The sequence below is a fragment of the Hordeum vulgare genome, chromosome 4H (assembly GCF_904849725.1).
Source record: "Hordeum vulgare subsp. vulgare chromosome 4H, MorexV3_pseudomolecules_assembly, whole genome shotgun sequence".
Lineage (NCBI taxonomy): Eukaryota > Viridiplantae > Streptophyta > Magnoliopsida > Poales > Poaceae > Hordeum > Hordeum vulgare.
In genome coordinates this window covers 569,005,700-569,028,896 of record NC_058521.1, presented here as the reverse complement: position 1 = coordinate 569,028,896, position 23,197 = coordinate 569,005,700, and the positions used below count along the sequence as shown (strand labels likewise).

At 44.5% G+C, this 23,197-nt stretch overlaps 1 pseudogene; it reads right to left on the bottom strand.

Moving 5' to 3' along the window:
- Positions 1-4,442: 4,442 nt before the first annotated feature.
- On the bottom strand, positions 4,443-5,094 carry LOC123450778 (annotated as a pseudogene).
- Positions 5,095-23,197: the final 18,103 nt, after the last annotated feature.

Below are 23,197 nucleotides of genomic sequence, written 5' to 3'. Positions count from 1 at the left end.
TGGCCGCCACCATGGCTGAACGATGTCCCTCTCCTCTTTGAAGGAGGGGAGGGGAGGGAGGGGGAAAGGGAGACAGAGAGGGTGGGACGACGAAAGATTTGGGGGATACCGACGGCGAGGTGTGAGGGCGTCGGTGAGTGGCGAATCTAAATCGAGAGCCGGAGGAGAGATGGAGAGGTGGCGGCGGCTATGGGTGGATAGGGTTTCTAGGGTCGGGGGAGGGAGGTGCGATGTGTGGGACGGCGTGTACTTAAATGGATTGACTCCGAATTTTTTTGACGGAGCGCGTAGACGACTTGAATGTTTTATTCTTGGCGCGCTTTCCTTCAAGCTTATTTAAAAAAATGTTTAGAGGTATCATGATTTTATTCAGTGTTTAAAATTTCTGGAATACATGTGTTATGTGGGAATTTATTATCTTTGCCCTTTTGATGCTGGCCGAGCTTCAGGTTGTCTTCATGTGTGTCTTCTATACTAATATATTAAAATTGAGGTCATCTAATTTCATTATGATTATTTCTTGTTTAACATTATTACAAATTCAAATTATAATGTAACTCAAACGGTGACATCACGTCAACAGGAGAATGGTTATGATGGTGTACAAAGGAAAAATGGCTAGGCCCGTCTAGGCTCGGTTGGTCAATCCATGACAGTTTTCGTGACGGTACTTCCATGTCTGTCATTAGGGGGCTACCCTATTTGGGCCCAAACACATCCTGCTAATCGGTGACAGTTTCCATGACAGATGTCGGGAACATCATCAGAAATCCGTCATGGATTAACACATTTCTTGTAGTGACATCAACATTATTGCCTCTCCAATGACTCGTGAGTAGTCCACTTCAGACCTACGGGTCCGTAGTTAGTAGCTAGATGACTTCTTCTCTCTCTTGGATCTTCAATACAAAGTTCTCCATTATCTTCATGGATATCTATCCCATGTAATCCTCTTTGGCGGTGTGTTTTCGAGATCCGATGAATTGTGGATTTGTGATCAGATTATCTATGATTTATATTTGAGTCTTTGCTGATTTCTTATATGCATGATTTGATATCCTTGTAAGTCTTTCCGAGTCTTGGGTTTTGTTTCGCCAACTAGATCTATGATTCTTGCAATGGGAGAAGTGCTTGGTTTTAGGTTCATACCGTGTGGTGACCTTTCCCAGTGACAGAAGGGGCAACAAGGCACGCATCATGTTGTTGCCATCAAGGGTAACAAGATGGGCTTTCATCATAGATTTCAGATTGTCCATCTACATCATGTCATCTTGCTTAAGGCGTTACTCTGTTCTTATGAACTCAATACACTAGATGCATGTTGGATAGCGGTCGACGTGTGGAGTAATAGTAGTAGATGCAGAAAGTATCGGTCTACTTGTTTTGGACGTGATGCCTATAGATATGATCATTGCCATATATAACGTCATGACTTTGCGCGGTTCTATCAATTGCTCGACAGTAATTCGTTCACCCACCGTCGACTTGCTTTCATGAGAGAAGCCACTAGTGAACACTACGGCCCCCGGGTCTATTCACAACTATCATCTCAGCTTTCACTTTTACTTTGCTTTGTTTATTTTTTTCTTTCAGCTCTCACTTTGCAAACAATCTATAAGGGATTGACAACCCCTTCATAGCGATTTTCATATTTTGGCCATTTGTTGTGGAATAGAGGAAATTTTCATATTTTGGCCATTTGTTGAGATTCTTCGTGGTTTTAAATGAATTTTGAAAACGGTGTGGCAGCCTATGAGTTGTAGCAAGCGTATTTTTGTAATTTTTTCCAAACCGCTTGTCGGAACAATGCAAATGATATGGCGTTGGAAATATATCGACGAGATGCAACTTTTTCATGTAGAACACTTTCTCTATTTCCTTACAATTTTAGAACAACTTTGAAATTACCGAAATCTGGATACTCTATTTTTTGCGACACCAAAATCGACGCGTGAACCGCATCAGACTAAAAACCGCACTTGATACTACAGGCAAGCAAACTTCATTGCTTATTTTGTCTGACATAGATTTTTCAAACGAGGAAGTGAAGTGTACTTAAAATCGGACGTAAGTGAACCGCAACGCTATCAAAAAGTGAACCACATTAATTTTTGTTGTTCGATAATAATTTCTTGCATGAGACGAACAACATCATACGACCGACTACACTACTTCAGCTGGAAAAGCGCACTCCATTAGTTGGTCAAGAAAGCTACATGATTTCTTTGTTCCTTTTTCATGAGAATTTATTTTCCTTATATTATTTTACAAAGTGAACCACCAACCACCACGAAGTGAATCACATCAATCTTTTTTCTCATGAAAAAGAATAAACTGCATGAGAGGACAAAGTGAGCTTGAAAGTATACTTATCCATTCATTATTTTTACACAACCACACTCAAAATACAAGAAAAGATCAAGGGAACGAGTGGCATGCAGTGCACTTGTTTCCTCCCTTTTTTGCTTATCGTTTTTGTATCTGCAAAAATAACAAAAATATCATACTGCAGTGCACTGAACAGTGAAGTACACCTTGCTTTGTCAGCAACTGAACCACATCACATCACCGTGAACTTGAGGTGATGCAAGCAATATCTGCGTCTATCGTCTATGGCCCCTGAGGTCTCGTTTGGCACGGAGGGATTCAGGAGGTTTCGAGAGGAAAATCTTCAGGCCTCATTTGCCACGAGAGGTTTGGACAGGGTTTGAGTGGATTTTCCACGTGTGGCCCAAAACCCGCTACAATCCTCTTTGGACCATTTGGTACAGGAGGTTTCACTGGCCCAATCCACCCGACCCCCCTTCGATTCGCTCGAATCCACGCGGTTCAGAAAGCATGAGGAGGCCTTCGTGGAACTGGAGCCACACATTCTTCTCCCTGCACCGCCGCCTCCTCGACGTGCCGCCGCCGACCACCGCCTCCTTGCGCGTGCCGCCTGCAAACTCGTCGACTCGTCGCTGCCACCGCTACGTACATCCGCGCCGCCCTCTCGCATTCCCAGCCTCCATCACGCGACCCCAACCTCCTTCACGCTCCTCGGGCCTCCGCTGACCCAGCCGCCTCCACGCCGTCCGGAGATCTGGCCCTTTCCCGAGTATGCCCATCTGCGTCGGTGGGAGATCCTCTGGGCAACATCCGGTAGTGCCTCGTTTACCCTCCTGGGCAATTGTGGATGAGTGGATGTTAGTCATGAAGTCGTTGGCAGGTTCTTGTGCTTGCAAGCTCCTTTGATTTCTCACAAGGGAGCCTTCAGGAGAGTGGGGTTTGGCTGTGAGAATGTGAGCGCAACAAGGCTGTAATTTCTTTTGGAAACAACAGAGCTGCAATTTGATTGCTAGACTGCGGGTGAATGCCAATGGATAAGATATCTATGGCCTTAATTCTCTGACTATGATTAGGCCAGTCTGATGGTAATGACCAAATGTTTAGTGTAGATATTCGAAGTTCTTGACATGACGCTGTTCTTGGACTCAACTATTTTTTTATTATGACCTGACGCTGTTCTTGGACTTAACTATTTTTTTATTATGACTTCTTGTTGTTCATGGGTCCGTCAATGTCAAAACAGTAGTTGTTGCTCGATGCTCTGTTTGCCATATGTTTGATATGTTTAGTTTTTTTTAGCATCTAACCCTTGGACCAATTCATCTGTTTTTATAGGGATCTGATCTCACGGAAGCATGGGCAACCACGCTTTGCCGTCATAAGTCTCCTCCACACTTTGTCGCCCGCAAACATGTCTCGGAGCATTCGCCAGTCAAACATGTGTTTATGTTGTGATGAATCGTTGACGAACATCTTGAATTTTTCATTTGAACCGTTGATAGTACTTGTAACAGATTATATGAGGTTGTTTGTTGTTTTGCGTACTCTAGTTGCACCTTTATTACAAGTACATTTCTTTTATGAGCTTTTGGAGTTGTAAAAATTACATTTTTAATTATAGTATAGTAATTTTACAAACCCTATGTATCAATCCATGTGTACCAAATAGTAGGGGTATGTGAGGATTTGTGGGTTTGGGAGGATTTGGTGAATCCCTCCATTTCACCCAATCCTCTTAAATCCTCCCAAATCCGCTCCTCCTAGAACCCCTCGAAACCTCTCATACCAAACGAGGCCTCAGGAGGGTCAGAAACCCCACAGAAACTCGGGCGCCCATTTGGTAAGAGGGGTTTGCTTAGCCGAATCCCCTCCGTTCGCCTTTAATCCCTTTCTATCCATGTGTTCAGGACCCTCCTTGAGGGACTGGTGGAAGCAAAGCCCCGAGGATTTGAGAGGATTGGGTAGTGGAAGGAAGGGATTCATCAAATCCCCTCAAATCCCCTCCTCCCCCAAACCTCCCCAATCAACTCCTACAAAACAAAGCCCGAGGGAGATGCGTCCACAACAAACACGTCCAAAAAAAGTCAGGACGTTACAACAAAACGGGTGAAAGCTCATGGTGATGGTGAAGCTAGATGAGTTTGTTTTGACAATAGAAGAGCTTGCATTTCGTAACACGCCAATCTCTGCAAAACAAAAACAACAAGTATCAAGCATATCCTACTTATGCGCTTCATGGACTCGTCTTCGATGAACCGTATCTTAGGCATGAGGCACAGCTTCATCCGCTTGCCAATCTGGCTCAGTACTTGGTCTTGTCCTTGAGGCCGGACATGGCGACCTTCTTCCCCCCTCTCATCCCCAAACACGGACACTTACACCTTGCACACCTGCAGACAGACAACGAACTTAGCATCACTCCCACAACTCACCACCCCAGATTGAAGCGCAGACACATCGAGGTTCAAACAAGCAGCCGGGGTCGACCTTGAGTTTGTTAGAGAGCTCGACGTCAGCGATGGTGGTTAGGGGGGAGAGGTACCGGTCGGCGCCGAGGGCGGCCTTGGGCAGGACTGTGTGCTGCATCACGGGGTCGCGGGTCAGCATGTACGCCAGCTCCCGCTGGATTTGCTGCTCCCTGGCCATGCACCGCACCACGCGCAGCGACGTCGACGACCATGATGCGAGTCGGTGCATGGATACGGGCGCTGCGGCGGAGAGGGCCCGTGACAGAGGCGGGGACACCAGCAGCCGACACAGGAACATCCTCACTGACTGGCCGGCACGGGGGGGTGGGGGTGGGGAGGAGGGGGTTCACCGAGGTGGGCAGGGTGGAAGGCGGAGGAGCGGCGTCGACCTTGGGGCAGATCTAGTGGATGGAGGCAGGGGCTGGGGTCGATGTAGGCGACGCCATCGCCGGTGTGGGGTTGGATGGCTTGGGGTGCGCCGATGTGGGGTGGAGGTGGGATGAACCCGGCGGCTCGGGCTGGGGTGCACAGGAAACGGTTGGGAGCTGGGGTGGAGGAAGGGTGCAGCGTTGGCGGTGGATCTCGGAGGCACCACGCCGTTGTGGGTAGGGGTGGCGGAGTTGACTCCGGCTGGTGGTGCGGGAGGTTGGCGGGTCATGGGCTGGTGGTTTGGATCCGAAGGAAGGCGAGCGGCGCGGGGCAGTTGCATGTGGGGTTTGAGGTTGTCGCCGCGAGTAAGAGCAAGTACAATAAGGTACAGTTAGCATGCTGTAAGGATTAAAATACTATATTTTTGTTGAGTTGGATGAGAGAGAAGAGGAGAGAGAAGGGAAGCGGGCTCTTCGTGAAGAGCTAGCTCTAGCACGTGTTCCTAGATGCTTTGTGAGAATGAAAGGTGGACCATATATGATAAAAGTAATACTCTTTTATAACTAACTATTGTACAAGCTAGCTATAAGATGGACTATAAGATGGCTTATAGCCAGCAGTTGGCTATACTATTAACCATGCTCTAAGAAGAAGAACGTGTGGGTCGGGGTGGGAGGCGGGGGTTGGGGTTAGGTGGGCTCGGGCGACGCGTGGTGGGGTGGGGATCCGCCGGTGCAGGGAGGCAGGAGGCAAGACGAGGATTGGGGTTGGGCAAGAGGAAGACGGAGGGGGTGGATAGGTTGGTGGGGATGTGGTCGAGGGTGAGGCTGTTTTCTCGGGTTGCTATGTGGTTCGAGTCTGGTGGATCGAATATTATAAAAGTGTTATGAGAATAAGCGAAAATTTTATGAGAATAAGATCTTAAGGTATGTTATTAGAATAGACACACCCTATATATATATAGTAAAACACCGCTTTACTGAAAGAAAAAACCTTTCAATACTAGAGTAGCTAAATTGTAAATCAACCACGTTGAATGGTTAGATAGACTGTGATATACCCTGTTCATCAGAGTTTAAATCATAAATTTGATATTGGTGCTTGCATTTTTTTGAAATTATTCCAAGTCTTTTTGCGATGTGCGTTCATTGAGAGAAGACATTCCCATCGACTACGAAGATGTATATAACGACTTCATCAATCTTAAGATGATGTGTCGGCTTAATCTCTCAAAGATGTTTATAGGATAAAATGTACGTGTGTGGGTTCTAAGTGTATGCTCATGTATGTGCTAAAAAAAGTAGTTAATTGACAAACATCCAAGAACTACGCCTCTACGGACTACTGCAGTAGGAGCCATCAGCCGATCAAGGTATGTCCAGCGTCCAAATCTTCCTCCCGCGACGTAATCATCGCCAAACATGTCCTTACCTTTACCGCCCTACAATTTTAAATCACATTCCTTGGCAGTACGAGTTTAGCCGTGTTCAGATGGTAAATTAACCGGCGGATGTTCCAAGGATCAGCGGGTACTATATTACTTACACGGTCGCGTTTTGCCTGTCAACGAATCATGTAAAGCTGCCTTCGCCATGAGACCGCCGGAGCGCTTGGGCGAGATCGCCGCGACGCCCCAGCCACCCGTATCGGCGGAGCTCCGGGACTGGGGACACCTCCCGGACTTGGTGCTCACGGACGTCCTTGACCGCCTATATCCATGCCTCCGCTCTCTCTCGGCCTTTGCCGCCGCCTGCCGGCCATGGCGGCGCTTCTTCATCGCCTCTGCATCCACCATCGTCCCGCGCATCCCGCCTCTTACGCTCCAAGCCAGAAGGAACTGTGGCAAGTCTGCCCGCTTGATCGGCCTCTCCCCTGCCGTGATCGGCGACCCCGTGGCCGTGCCGCTGCCGGCATTCCGATCCACGCTCCTCTCTGCATCGCGTGGCCACCTCATCCTCCTCCAAAGGGGGTATCACGGACGGTGTAGCAATCTCGTCGTCGTCGACGCCTTCACCGGCGCTGAGCGTCTCGCCGCCCCGCTGCCCAACGGCTTCTCTTACCACTACGCATCACTCACCCCAACCCACGTGCTGCTCTTCGAGACCTACGACCACAAGTTCGTCTCACTCCGCTTCCCGACGACCCTAAACCCCGACCCTCAGTGGACGCCGCACCGCCTTCCCCGTGGTGCATCCTTCCTCTCTACCGTGATCGATTTCCATGGCCGTGTCCTTGGCATCACCGACCGAGCCGAGCTGCTGGAGTTTCGCCTCGATGAAGTCAATGCTCCACACCATTGGCAGTCCCATGCGGTCCGGTTGCTGCCCACAACCGGCCTCCCGGACTCGGACACCGCCACGTTTGAGCGTTTACGGTACGGGCCCCGCCTAGTAGCCGCCGGCGAGCGGCTCCTCCTCCTTCTGATCATGACGGAGCCCTCGGACGAGAACCGCTCGAGCTGGCGGCCGGAAGTGCAGAAGTTGAGCGTGCACGCCCTCGACATGGCGGCGATGAGGTGGGAGGAGCTGGACGGGATCGGGGAGTACAGCTTGTTCGTGGACTGCGCGGGGAGAAGCGCAATGGCGTGCGCCGATGCGGCACGCTGCGGGGTGGTGGCCAACCGAGTCTACTTCCTCGTGTCGTCGATGCATTACGAGTTCGGAAGCGAGGCGCCCTTCCACGCGTTCATACCAGGCTCCGGCCGCGAGAAGTTCTTCGACTCGTGGCAAGCGCTCATCTCCGATGACCGTCAGTGGCCGCCATCACAGACATGGGTCTATCCGAGCCTCTTCTATAGATCACGTGAGTCACTATTTGTCAAATTAGAACATACCCCGCATGTTGCTGCGAGAATAGATTGCAGTATACTTTGAAGGATTTGATTTATTTCTATGGAACGTGAAAGTTAACTTAATAATATATAAACTAAAACTATACATATTATATATTGTAGTCTTTGATTATTGTCAATATAAGTGACATAAGATAATGAAAATCTTGTTTCATGCATGTTGAATGGATTTTGATGAGGTGGTATACTTGATAAGATATGATGTGTGCAAGGAATCAACTACCAATAAAATGGTTTTCACATGCGTATTATGGTGAACCTTCGTATTTTTAATAAATGATATCTCATTGAATTGATTTATCAAGATGATATAACCGCATTGAAAAAAATGACTGGTCTCTGCATCTTTATTAAAAAAAATTGGATAGAAAAGTGCATTACTCAAGTAGCCGAAACGCTACAGTCTGCAATACAAAGATCAACTATCACTCACAGGCTAGAGTTTAACCAAACTACGGTTCTACTATTACTCCCATCAAATTTAGCCAGGTAGCCACTAACATAGTTCTGGCTACGCATAACATGTGTAACACAAGTAGCTCGAATACTCATCAAATACTTTATCTCCTGGACGAGTGAGCAAAAGATTGATCTGTCTGTAACTTCATCGTTTATCATATTCACTGCTACCAACAAATCCATCTCTAATTCTATTGGCAAATGAGTTCGCTGAATGGCAATAGATAACCCGTCCATGCATGCAGTTAGCTCCGATTCCAGGGCACTCCTACATGAGAACAGTTCTCTACATGATGAGAAAATTATGCTTCATGTGTCATCTCGAAGAACCATGCCAGCACCAGCTCGTCCATCAACATTCCGTGCACCTTCTCTATTTAATTTAGTCCACCCTTTCCTTGGCAAGGTCCATCCAGGTCATGGCCCTCACTTGTCCTCGCATGTGAGGAAGTAATGAAACTATCATAGGAAATTACCTGCTTCCCTTTCACATGAGAGTGGTTTTCAGCACCCGGGTGCCTAGGCACCCTTTATGAACAGTACCGTCAAAACAAATTGAAAAAAAATAAAAAATTCTAAAACTTTGCAAGATCAAAGATGATCAAACTTTCTAGGCGCTTGCAAGTTTTCATGCCAAAAAAAACATTTGAGGAGCTCTACACAGGAAAAACTTTCTAGTACTTCAAATTTTGAGATATTTTAGCACTGAAATCAGAAACTTGTTTGTACACCTTTCTCTACATGATATTTTGGCATGAAAACTTGTAAGACCTATAAAGTCTGACCATCTTATATGTTGCAAAGTTTCAGTTTTTTTTTACTTTTTTTCTATTTTTTTATTTTACTGTTTATAAAGGGTGACTAGTCACCCGGGTGCTGTTACACCTTTCTCCTTTCACTTGATCCCCGTCCAAACTTTGAAGTGATAACAGTGAGTCCAAGTAGCTAATTAAGTATCTTTTTGAGACTTCCATAGGAGGGAGGGGGGGGGGTCCTTGTAGTGATCAATTTCATTCCGATTGTACCAAGACAGCCAAAGCGTCATCAGCAGCATGCTTCAGGCGGTATCAGTCAGAGGGTAAAGAGCATCAAGCAACCATTTCTTCCCAGTGTTACATACCTCATCAATCATTGGCAGATGCCAATTTGTTGCCATAAGTCGCCATAATTGTACAGCAAGGGGACAGCGGCAGAGAGCATGAAACGAATCTTCAGTCTCCCGTCCACATACTGGGAAAATTTCCGATGTTTCAAGGCCTCTCCTGTGCTTATTTTGCCATGTAGGCAGTGAGTTAACTGAGGCACGCCACGCAAAATTTCTGACCATGCGAGGAAAATTGCATTTCCAAATTAGCTGCCAACAGGCACGCCGTCCATGAGGTGCTGCGCTAGAAGCTTCAGTTGTTGTTATGTGGGATTCCTCAAACGCTAAGTCATAAGCAGACTTCGCCGAAAAAAAACCCATTTGGAGTTGGACCCCATGCTAGGACGTCAGCACTAAGTCTGGGGGATACTCTAATTTTCAAAATTTCCTCCACATCACATGGTAAAAAGGAAGACTACTGTATCACATTCACGTTCCAGGATCCATTCTCATTCAGTAGCTGTGACACAAAACGAAATCTGCATGTTCCTTGAGCTGACACTGGTTTATAGGAAAAAGGTCTCGGGATCCAGTTGTCTCGCCAAATTCGTATATGTTCTCCGTTCCCAATTCTTCATGTCAGTCCTCTCTTGAGGAGGTCAAGGCCATAGTTGATTGTTGTCCAGGTAGATGATGCATTAACATGATTCACACAACCAATAAGTCTAAATAACCGAAAAGTAAACATTGTTTTGCAGCAAAAATAAATCTATCCATCCTCGGGTTAGGTAGATCCCATCTGGAGATTAGACTGCCATCAGTGGAGGGAGAAAATTGTTGGGGAACATTGCATAGAAAATAAAAAAATTCTATGAACATACAAGATCTATCCATGGGGATGAGCATGTATGAGAGGGGAGATCGGATCCACGTACCCTTGTAGATCGCTAAGCGGGAACCGTTCAAAAAAACACGGCTGATGTAGTTGAACGTCTTCACGATCCAAATCGCAAGCCGTACCGCAATCCAATCACGATCTAGTGTCAAACAAACAGCACCTCCGCGTTCAGCACACATACAGCTCGATGACAATCTCCGCCTCCTTGATCGAGCAAGCAAGGACAGATAGGTAGATGAGTTCTCCGGCAGAACAACGGCATGGCAGCGGTGGTGGTGACCTAATCCGGCAGGGCGTCGCCAAGCTCTACCGAACTAATCTAGAGGAGGGAGACGATCTAGAGAGGAGAGGGCAGCATGTGGCTTTTCAGGTGGTAGCTCCCTCAAAACCTCCACTATATATAGGAGGAAGGGGTGGGAGGAGGCGCCCAAGGGTTTCCCCTAGGGCCTTTGGCCGCCAGCCAAGGAGGTGGAGTCCACCTCCTACAAGGAGGTGGGCGTGGGGATGAATCATACTCCAACAAGGACTTCTCCACCCTCAACCTCTTTCCTCTTGGGTGCATGGGTCCCTTATGGGTTCGGCTTCCCAGCCCACCAGGGGTTGGTGCGCCACTTCTGGGGCCCATGTGGCCCCCGGGGTGGGTAGGCCCCGCCCGGTGGACCCCCGAAACCCATTCGTCACTTCCGGTACACTACCGGAAATGCCCGAAACTTTTCCGGAACCCTAATACCACTTTCCTATATATAAATCTTTACCTCCGGACCATTTCGTAGCTCCTCGTGATGTCCAGGATCTCATCCGGGACTCTCCACAACCTTCGGTAACCAACACACATAACTCAATAATATCGAAACATCACTGAACCTTAAGTGTGGAGATCGTGCGAGTTCGAGAACTATCCACACATGACCAGGACACTCTCCGGTCAATAACCAATAGCGGGACCTGGATGCCCATAGTGGTTCCTGCATATTCTATGAAGATCTTTATCAGTTGAACTTGTGTGTCCAGGATTCGGTTAATCCCGTATGTTGTTCCTTTTGTCCATCGGTATGTTACTTGCCCGAGATTTGATTGTCGGTATCTGCATACCTAGTTCAATCTCGTTATCGACAAGTCTCTTTACTCGTTCCATAATACAAGATCTCGTGACTAACTCCATAGTCACATTATTTGCAAGCTTCTTGTGATGTTGTATTACTGAGTGGGCCCTGGAGATACTTCTCCATCATATGGAGTGACAAATCCCAGTCTTGATCCACGCCAAAACAACACACAACCCCGGATATACCTGTAGAGCACCTTTATGGTCACCCAGTTATGTTGTGACGTTTGATACACACAAGGCATTCCTCCGGTGTACGGGAGTTGCATGATCTCATGGTCATAGGAACAAATACTTGACATGCCCAAAACAATAGAAATAAACTGACACGATCAAATGAGACGTTCATAGTTTGTGTCCTGTCCATCACATCATTCTCCTAATGATGTGATCCCGTTATCAAATGACAACTCATGTCTATGGCTAGGAAACCTTGACCATCTTTGATCAATGATCTAGTCCTTTAGGGGCTCACTAGGGACAGTGTGTTGTCTATGTATCCACACATGTATTTGAGTTTCCAATCAATACAATTCTAGCATGGATAATAAATGATTATCACGAACAAGGAAATATATTAATAACCACTTTATTATTGCCTCTAGAGCATATTCCAACAGTCTCCCACTTGCACTAGAGTCAATAATCTATGTGATTTACATCGTAATCAATCTAACACCTATACAGTTGTGGTGTTGATCATGTTTCGCTTGTTGAAGAGGCTTAGTCAATGGGTCTCCAACATTCAGATCCGTTTGCACTTTGCAAATTCTTATGACCTCCTCCTTGATGTAATCGCGAATGAAATTGAAGCGTCGCTTTTATGTGTCTGGTCCTCTTGTGAAACCTTGGTTCCTTGGCTAGAGCAATTGCATCAGTGTTGTCATAAAATAGAATCATTGGATCTAGTGCACTCACCACAACTCCAAGATCTGTCATGAACTCCTTCATCTAGACACCTTCTTTAGACGCCTCCGAGGAAGCTATGTATTCCGCTTCGCATGTAGAATCAGCTACCACGCTTTGCTTGAAACCGCACTAGCTTACCGCATCCTCATTGAGAATAAATACGTATCCGGTTTGAGACTTAGAGTCATCTCGATTAGTGTCAAAGGTTGCATTGACGTAAACCCTTTATGACGAGCTCTTGATCACCTCCATACACAAGAAACATTTCTTTAGTCCTTTTTAGGTACTTTAGAATATTCTTGACCGCTATCTAGTGTTCCATTCCTGGATCACTTTGAAACCTTCCCTCCATACTTATGGCAAGGCTCACATGAGGTCTTGTCCACATCATTGCATACATGATAGAGCCTATGGCTGAAGCATAGGGGACGACACTCATCTTTTCTCTATCTTCTGTAGTCACTAGGCACTGAGCCTTACTCAACTTCACACCTTGCAATACAGGCAAGAACCCTTTCTTGGAGTGATCCATTTTGGACTTCTTCAAAACTTTGTCAAGGTATGTGCTCCGTGAAAGTCCTATTAAGCATCTTGATCTATCTCTATAGATCTTGATGCCTAATAAGTAAGCACCTTCTCCTAGGCCCTTCATTGAAAACCTCTTATTCAAGTAATCCATTACGCTTTCCAAAAATTCTATATTGTTTCCAATCAGCAATATGTCATCCACATATAATATTAGCAACGCTATAGAGCTCCCACTCACTTTCTTGTAAATACAAGCTTCTCCATAAACTTGTATAAACCCAAACACCTTGATCACCTCATTGAAGCACTGATTCCAACTCCGAGATGCTTGCACCAGTCCATAAATGGATCGCTGGAGTTTGCATACTTTTTCAGCATTCTCTGGATCGACAAAACCTTCCGGTTGCATCATATACAACTCTTCCTTAAGAAAACCATTAAGTAACGCTGTTTTGACATCCATTGGCCAAATTTCATAATCGAAAAATGTAGCTATTACTAACATGATTCTGACGGACTTAAGCATCGCTACCGGTGATAAAGTGTCATCGTAGTCAACTCCTTAAACTTTATAGATGGTGATATTACCGTTGGCGTCTGTCTTCTTCTTAAATATCCATTTATTCTGAATGGCCTTTCTCCCTTTAGGTAATACTTCCAAAGTCCACATTTTGTTTTCATACATGGATCCTATCTCGGATTTCATGGCCTCTATCCATTTGTTGAAATCCGGGCCCACCATACTCCATAGATCATTGGTTCATTGTTGTCCAACAACATGACTGTTAAGATACGGTTGTTGTACCACTGAGGAGAAGTAAGTGCCCTTGTCTCCCTACGAGGTTTGACATCAAATTGATACGAAGCTTCATGATCATAATCATAGGCTTCCTCTTCAACTGGTGTAGGCTCCACAAAAACAACTTTCTATGTTGCACTACTCTCTGGTTGAAGCAAAGGTTCAAGATCCTCATCAAGTTCTACCTTCCTCCTACTCAATTCTTTTGAGGGATACTCTTTCTCAAGAAATGTTCAATTTTTAGCGACAAACACTTTGCCTTCGGATCTGAGATAGAAGGCATACCCAACTATCTCTTTTGGATATCCTATGAAGACGCATTTCTCCGCTTTGGGTTCCAGCTTTCCAGGCTGAAGCTTTTTGACATAAGCGTCACATCCCCAAACTTTAAGAAACGACAAATTTGGTTTCTTGCCAAACCACAGCTCATATGGCGTCATCTGAACGGATTTAGATGGCGCCTTTAAAGTGAATACAACTATCTCTAACGCATAACACCAAAACGATAGTGGAAAATCGGAAAGAGACAACATAGAACACACCATATCTAATAAGGTTCGATTACGATGTTCGGACACACCATTATGATGTGGGGTTCCAGGCGGTGTCAACTGTGAAACAATTCCACATTGTCTTAGGTGAGTGCCAAAATCATAACTCAAATATTCTCCTCCTCGATCAGATCGTAGGAATTTGATCTTCTTGTTACGATGATTCTCCACTTCACTCTGGAAATTGCTTGAACTTTTCAAACATTTCAGACTTGTGTTTCATTAATTAAATATAACCATATCTACTTAAGTCATCGGTGAATATGAGAAAATAATGATATCCACCGTGCGCTTCAGTGATCAGCGGACCGCACACATTAGTATGTATGATTTCCAATAAGTCACTTGCTCGCTCCATTGTTCCGGAGAACGGTGTTTCGGTCATCTTGCCCATGAGGCATGGCTCACATGTGTCAAGTGATTCAAAATCAAGTGACTCCAAAAGTCCATCAGCATGGACTTTCTTCATGTGTTTTACACCAATATGACCTAAACAACAGTGCCACAAGAAAGTGGTACTATCATTATCAACTTTGCATATTTTGGCATCAATGTTAAGAACATGTGTGTCATCACTATCGAGATTCAATAAGAACAAACCCCTCACATTGGGTGCATGACCATACAAGATTTTACTCATATAAATAGAACAAACGTTATTCTTTGATTTAAATGAGTAACCGTCTTGCAATAAACAAGAATCAAATATAATGTTCATGCTCAACAAACGCATGCTACCTCTTGAGCTTGCGTTGGTTTTCCCTTGAAGAGGAAAGGGTGGTGCAGTGAAGTAGATACATATTTCCCTCAGTTTGTTGAGAACCAAGGTATCAATCCAGTAGGAGGAACAAGCAAGTCCCCAATCGTAGTACCTACACAAATAATCAAACTCTTGCACCCCAATGCTAAAAAGGGGTTGTCAATCCCTTCAGAGTTATTTGCAAGGATGATATCTGATAGATATAGATATAAAGATTGCAGAAACAAAACTAAATAAATTGCACCAAGATATTTTTGGTGTTTTTGGTTTACAGATCTGAAAGTATAATATGGAAAATAGACCCGGGGGCCATAGGTTTCACTAGAGGCTTCTCTCATAAAGGAATATAATACGATGGGTGAACAAATTACTGTCAAGCAATTGATAGAAAAGCGACTAATTATGAAAATATCTCAGGTAATGATTATGCATATAGGCATCACGTCCGTGTCAAGTAGATCGAAACGATTCTGCATCTACTACTATTACTCCACACATCGACCGACTCCCGCCTGCATCTAGAGTATAAGTTCATGAAGAACAGAGTAACGCATTAAGTAAGATGACATGATGTAGAGGGATAAACTCAAGCAATATGATCAAAACTCCATCTTTTTATCTTTGATGGCAACAATACAACATGTGTCTCGCTACCCCCACTTTGTCACTGTGTGAGTACACCGCAAGATTGAACCCACAACTAAGCACTTCTCCCATTGCAAGAATTACCAATCTAGTTGCCAAACCAAACCAATAACTCGAAGAGACTTGCTAAGATATAAAATCATGCATATAAGAATTCAGAAAGTATTCAAATAATATTCATAGATAATTTGAACATAAACTCACAATTCATCGGATCTCGACAAACACACCGTAAAAGATTATTACATCGGATAGATCCCCATGAACGTCATGAAGAACATGGTATTTAATATAAAGGAGAGAGAAGAAGCCATCTAGCTACTGTTGGAAATATGCCCTAGAGGCAATAATAAATTAGTTATTATTATTTTTCTTAGTTCATGATAATCGTTTATTATCCATGCTATAATTGTATTGAATGAAGACTCATTTACATGTGTGGATACATAGACAAAACACCGTCCCTAGCAAGCCTCTAGTTGGCTAGCCAGTTGATCAAAGATAGTCAGCGTCTTTTGATTATGAACAAGGTGTTGTTGCTTGATAACTGGATCACGTCATTAGGAGAATCACATGATGGACTAGACCCAAACGAATAGACGTAGCATGTTGATCGTGTCATTTTGTTGCTACTGTTTTCTGCATGTCAAGTATTTATTCCTATGACCATGAGATCATATAACTCACTGACACCGGAGGAATGCTTTGTGTGTATCAAACGTCGCAACGTAACTGGGTGACTATAAAGATGCTCTACAGGTATCTCCGAAGGTGTTAGTTGAGTTAGTATGGATCAAGACTGGGATTTGTCACTCCGTGTGACGGAGAGGTATCTCGGGGCCCACTCGGTAATACAACATCACACACAAGCCTTGAAAGCAATGTAGCTTAGTGTAAGTTACGGGATCTAGTATTACGGAACGAGTAAAGAGACTTGCCGGTAAACGAGATTGAAATAGGTATGCGGATACTAACGATCGAATCTCGGGCAAGTAACATACCGAAGGACAAAGGGAATGACATACGGGATTATATGAATCCTTGGCACTGAGGTTCAAACGATAAGATCTTCGTAGAATATGTAGGATCCAATATGGGCATCCAGGTCCCGCTATTGGATATTGACCGAGGAGTCTCTCGGGTCATGTCTACATAGTTCCCGAACCCGCAGGGTCTGCACACTTAAGGTTTGACGTTGTTTTATGTGTATTTGAGTTATATGGTTGGTTACCGAATGTTGTTCGGAGTCCCGGATGAGATCACAGATGTCATGAGGGTTTCCGGAATGGTCCGGAAATGAAGATTGATATATAGGATGACCTCATTTGATTACCGGAAGGTTTTCGGAGTTACCGGGAATGTACCGGGAATGACGAATGGGTTCCGGGAGTTCACCGGGGGGGGGGGGGGGGCAACCCACCCCGGGGAAGCCCATAGGTCTTGAGGGTGGTGCACCAGCCCTTAGTGGGCTGGTGTGATAGCCCAAAGGGGCCCTATGCGCCTAGGAAAGAAAATCAAAGAGAAAAGAAAAAAAAGGAGGAGGTGGGAAGGGAAGGAAGGACTCCCACCCACCAAACCAAGTCCAACTCGGTTTGGGGGGGAGCCTTCCCCCCTTGGCTCGGTCGACCACCTTGGGGCTCCTTGAGCCCCAAGGCAAGGTCCCCTCCCTCCCACCTATATATACGGAGGTTTTAGGGCTGATTTGAGACGACTTTTCCACGGCAGCCCGACCACATACCTCCACGGTTTTTCATCTAGATCGCGTTTCTGCGGAGCTCGGGCGGAGCCCTGCTGAGATAAGGTCATCACCAACCTCCGGAGCGTCGTCACGCTGCCGGAGAACTCTTCTACCTCTCCGTCTCTCTTGCTGGATCAAGAAGGCCGAGATCGTCGTCGAGCTATACGTGTGCTGAACGCGGAGGTGCCGTCCGTTCGGTACTAGATCGTGGGACTGATCGCGGGATTGTTCGCGGGGCGGATCGAGGGACGTGAGGACGTTCCACTACATCAACCGCGTTCAGTAACGCTTCTGCTTTACGATCTACAAGGGTACGTAGATCACTCATCCCCTCTCGTAGATGGACATCACCATGATAGGTCTTCGTGCGCGTAGGAAAATTTTTGTTTCCCATGCGACGTTCCCCAACAGTGGCATCATGAGCTAGATGTCTTCTCGAGTAGAACACAAAAGTTTTTGTGGGCGGTGATGTGCATTTTGCTGCCCTCCTTAGTCTTTTCTTGATTCTGCGGTATTGTTGGATTGAAGCGGCTTGGACCGACATTACTCGTACGCTTACGAGAGACTGGTTTCATCGCTACGAGTAACCCCGTTGCTCAAAGATGACTGGCAAGTGTCAGTTTCTCCAACTTTAGTTGAATCGGATTTGACCGAGGAGGTCCTTGGATGATGTTAAATAGCAACTCATATATCTCCGTTGTGGTTTTTGCGTAAGTAAGATGCGATCCTACTAGATACCCATGGTCACCACGTAAAACATGCAACAACAAAATTAGAGGACGTCTAACTTGTTTTTGCAGGGTATGCTTGTGATGTGATATGGCCAACGATGTGATGTGATATATTGGATGTATGAGATGATCATGTTGTAATAGATAATATCGACTTGCACGTCGATGGTACGGCAACCGGCAGGAGCCATAGGGTTGTCTTTATAACTAACGTTTGTGCTTGCAGATGCGTTTACTATTTTGCTAGGACGTAGCTTTAGTAGTAATAGCATGAGTAGCACGACAACCCCGATGGCGACACGTTTATGGAGATCATGATGATGGAGATCATGGTGTGGCGCCGGTGACAAGAAGATCGTGCCGGTGCTTTGGTGATGGAGATCAAGAAGCGCATGATGATGGCCATATCATGTCACTTATGAATTGCATGTGATGTTAATCCTTTTATGCACCTTATTTTGCTTAGAACGACGGTAGCATTATGAGGTGATCTCTCACTAAAATTTCAAGACGAAATTGTGTTCTCCCCGACTGTGCACTGTTGCTACAGTTCGTCGTTTCGAGACACCAGGTGATGATCGGGTGTGATAGACTCAACGTTCACATACAACGGGTGCAAAACAGTTGCGCACGCGGAACACTCGGGTTAAGCTTGACGAGCCTAGCATGTGCAGACATGGCCTCGGAACACATGAGACCGAAAGGTCAAGCATGAATCGTATAGTTGATATGATTAGCATAGAGATGCTTACCACTGAAACTATTCTCGACTCACGTGATGATCGGACTTGAGATAGTGGATTTGGATCATGTACCACTCAAATGACTAGAGAGATGTACTTTTTGAGTGGGAGTTCTTAAGTAATATGATTAATTGAACTAATTGTCATGAACATAGTCTAATGGTCTTTGCGAATTACGATGTAGCTTGCGCTATAGCTCAACTGTTTTTATATGTTCCTAGAGAAAATTTAGTTGAAAATTGATAGTAGCAAACTTTGCAGACTGAGTTTGTAAAACCGAGGATTGTCCTCGTTGCTACGCAGAAGGCTTATATCCTTAATGCACCACTCGGTGTGCTGCACCTCGAGCGTCGTCTGTGGATGCTATGAACATCCGACATACACGTTTCTGATGACTACACGATAGTTCAGTGCAAAATACTTAATGGCTTAGAAGCAAGGCGCCAAAAACGTTGTAAAACGTCACGGAACATAAGTTATGTTCTAAAGAGATGAAATTGTGATTTCATGCTTGTGCCCTTGTTAAGAGGTACGAGACCTCCAACAAGATTCTTTGTCCACAAAGTAAAGCAGAGAAGCTCAATCGTTGAGCGTGTGCTCAGATTGTCTGAGTACGACAATCACTTGAATCAAGTGGGCGTTAATCTTCCAGATGAGATAGTGATGGTTCTCCAAAGTCACTGTCACCAAGCTGTGAGAGCTTCGTGATGAACTATAACATATCAAGGATAGATACAATGATCCTTGAGCGATTCGCGATGTTTGACACTACGAAAGTAGAAATCAAGAAGGAGCATCAATAGTTGATGGTTTGTAAAACCACTAAGTTTCAAGAAAGGCAAGGGCTAGAAGGGATACTTCGTGAAACGGCAAAACAGTTGCTGCCCTAATGAAGAGACCCAAGATTAAACCCAAACCCGAGACTAAGTGCTTCTGTAATGAGGGGAACAGTCACTGAGGCGGAGCAACTCTAGATACTTGGTAGATAAGAAGGCTGGCAAAAGTCGAAAGAAGTGTATTTGATATACATGATGTTGATGTATACTTTACTAGTACTCCTAGTAGCATGAGGGTATTGGATACCGGTTCGGTTGCTAAGTGATTAGTAACACGAAATGAAAGCTACGGAATAAACGGAGACTAGCTAAAGGCGAGGTGACGATACGTGTTGGAAGTGTTTCCAAGGTTGATATGATCAAACGTCGCACGCTCCCTGTACCATCGGGATTGGTGTTAAACCTAAATAATTGTTATTTGGTGCTTGCGTTAAGCATGAACATGATTGGATCGTGTTTATTGCAATACGATTATTCATTTAAAGAGAATAATGGTTACTCTATTTTCTTGAATATTCACCTTCAATGGTTTATTGAATCTCGATCGTAGTGTTACACATGTTCATGATATTGGTGCCAAAAGATACGAGTTAATGATGATAGTACCACTTACTTGTGGCACTGCCGCTTGAGTCATGTTAGTAGAAATTGCATGAAGAAGCTCCATGCTGATGGATCTTTGTACTCACTTGATTTCGAATCACTAGTGACATGCAAATCATACCACATGAGCAAGGCCTTGTTTTCATTGAGATGAAATAAGATAGTAACTTGTTGGAAGTGATACATTTTGATGTATGCAGTCCAATGGGTGCTGGAGCACGCAGTGGATATCATTATGTTCTTACTTCACTGATGATTTGAGTAGATACAGGAGTATTTACTGAATGAATCACAAGTCTGAAATGTTGAAAAGTTCAATTCCGTTTCAGAGTGAAGTTCGTCGTAACAAGAGGATATACTGTCTACGATATGATCATGGAAATGAATATCTGAGTTACGAGTTTTGGTACGCAGTTAAGACAATGTGGAAATTGTTTCGCAGTTCATGCCACCTGGAACATCATAGTGTGATGATGTGTCTGAACGTCATAGCCACGCACTATTTGGTATGGTGCATACTATGATGTCTCTTATCGAATTATCACTATCGTTTATGGGTTATGCATTAGAGACAACCGCACTCACTTTAAATAGGGCACCGCGTATTTCCGTTGAGATGACACAGTATAGACTGAGGTTTAGAGAAATCTAAACTGTCGTTTCTTGAAAGTTTGGGGCTTCGACACTTATGTGAAAAAGGTTCAGTCTGATAAGCTCGAACCCAAAGCGGATAAATGCATCTTCATAGGATATCCAAAACAGTTGGGTACATCTCCTATGTCAGATCCGAAAGCAAAGTGTTTGTTTCTAGAAACGGATCCTTTCTCGAGGAAAGGTTTCTCTCGAAAGAATTGAGTGGGAGAGTGGTAGTGGAACTTGATGAGGTTATTGAACCATCACTTCAACCAGTGTGTAGGAGGGCACAGGAAGTTGTTCCTGTGGCGCCTACACCAATTCAAGTGGAAGCTGATGATGGTGATCATCGAGCATCGGATCAAGTTACTACAAGCCTCGTAGGTTGACAAGGTCGCGTACTACTGCAGACTGGTACGGTAACCCTGTCTTGGAGGTCATGTTGTTGAGCAACAATGAACTTACGAGTTATGAAGAAAGCAATGGTGGGCCCGGATTCCGACAAAATGGCTGGAAGCCATGAAATCCGAGAGAGGATCCATGTATGAAAACAAAGTGTAGACTTTGGAAGAACTACTTGATGGTCAGAGGACTATTGAGTAAAGATGGATCTTTAAAAGGAAGACAGACGATGATGGTGATAAATCACTATTAAGAAAAGCTCGACTTGTCGCAAAGATGTTTCCGACAAGATCAAACAGTTGACTATGATGAGACTTTCTCACTCATAGCGATGCTAAAAGTCTGTTAGAATTATGTTAGTTGTTGATGCATTATTTATGAAATATTGCACGTAGGATATCAAAACATTGTTTTCTCGACGGTTTCCTTGAGCAAACATTGTATGTGATACAACCAGAAGGTTTTGTCGATCCTAAAGATACTAGCAACTATGCAAGCTCCAGTGATCCTTTAATGGATTGGTGCAAGCATCTCGGAGTTGGAATATACACTTTGATGAGATGATCAAAGATTTTGGGTTTGTACAAGGTTTATGAAAAACTTGTATTTCCAAAGAAGTGAGTGGGAGCACTATAGAATTTCTGATAAGTATATGTGGTTGACATATTGTGGATCAGAAGTAATGTAGAATTTCTGTAAAGCATACAAGGTTGTTTGAAAGGAGTTTTCAAAGGAATACCTGGATTAAGCTACTTGAACGTTGAGCATCAAAGATCTATGGAGATAGATCGAAAGCGCTTAATGGAAGTTTCAACAAGATGCATGCCTTGACAAGTTTTTGAAGGAGTTCAAAATAGATCAGCAAAGAAGGAGTTCTTGGTTGCGTTGTGAGGTGTGAATTTGAGTAAGACTCAAAACCCGACCCCGGCAGAATAAAAGAATAGACGAAGGTCGTCTTCTATGCCTTAGCCGTAGAATCTAAAAGTATGCCATGCTGTCTACCGCACCTGATGTGTGCCTTGACTCAAAGTATGTTGAGAGGTACAGAGAGTGATCCATGATTGAATCACTAGCAGCGGTCAAAATTTATCCTTAGTAACTAATGGACTAAGGAATTTTAATCGATTATGGAGGTGGTTAAAGAGTTCGTCGTAAAGGGTTACGTCGATGCAAGCTTTGACACTAATCCGAATAACTATGAGTAGTGAAAAGGATTCGTATAGTAGAGTAGATATTTGGAGCATTTCCGAATAGCACGTAGTAGCAGCATCTATAAGATGACATAAAGATTTGTAAAGAACGCACGGATCTGAAAGTTTCAGAACCGTTGACTAAAACCTCTCTCACGAGCAAGACGTGATCAGACCCCATAACTATATGGGTGTTGGATTCGTTGGAATCACATGGTGATGTGAACTAGATTATTGACTCCAGTGCAAGTGGGAGACTGTTGGAAATATGCCCTAGAGGCAATAATAAATTAGTTATTATTATATTTCTTAGTTCATGATAATCGTTTATTATCCATGCTATAATTGTATTGAATGAAGACTCATTTACATGTGTGGATACATAGACAAAACACCGTCCCTAGCAAGCCTCTAGTTGGCTAGCCAGTTGATCAAAGATAGTCAGTGTCTTGTGATTATGAACAAGGTGTTGTTGCTTGATAACTGGATCACGTCATTAGGAGAATCACGTGATGGACTAGACCCAAAATAATAGACGTAGCATGTTGATCGTGTCATTTTGTTGCT